We start from the raw sequence: 641 nt of genomic DNA, 5'->3' as shown, positions 1-641 counted from the left end.
GACACAGCACTAATTTGTACAAAGCGCGCTCCTCTCACCGGCTCACTCCCGGTCCCCCCTCGTCCCGTATCTGTGGGGGAGGAGCCCCGGCCCGCCCCCACCCTCTGCTGCGGCTCTAGCGAGCACTTCCATAATTCAAAGTGCCTCCCGCGTAACTCTTCCCGGTTTGTGTGGGCACAAGCCGCATGCTTCAAACCAGACTGAGCTATGGATGGAACTGCAGTTTTCTTCCGTGTTCCACTGGGGAAGACCGGGAAATGTCCTCTTCAGACTTCACGTCCATGATGAGACAAAGTCCAGTTGCGCATTGCTCCGTGTATAGCTCGTTTCCGTGATTCGAAAACACTCCTGTCAAGAGGCAGAAGGTATTGCGTTGAATGTGGAGCCAAACAAATCGTGATCAAATAGTTGGAATGGACTTGCCTTCAACATTGCACCAAGTGACAACCTTTATCATTTCTAGTTCTACTCCGGAAGTTACTTGATACGGAGTAGAAGGACCCCTTTGCCGTATCACTTTGACCCGGGTTCTTCGCCGGCCGGGGTGGCCGAGCGGTTCTAGGCGCTACAGTCTGGAACCGCGCGACCGCTACGATCGCAGTTTCGAATCCTGCCTCGGGCATAGACGTGTGTGGTGTCCT

This window comes from Schistocerca serialis, chromosome 10 (genome assembly GCF_023864345.2).
Source record: "Schistocerca serialis cubense isolate TAMUIC-IGC-003099 chromosome 10, iqSchSeri2.2, whole genome shotgun sequence".
NCBI lineage: Eukaryota > Metazoa > Arthropoda > Insecta > Orthoptera > Acrididae > Schistocerca > Schistocerca serialis.
This window is presented reverse-complemented; position numbering follows the sequence as displayed.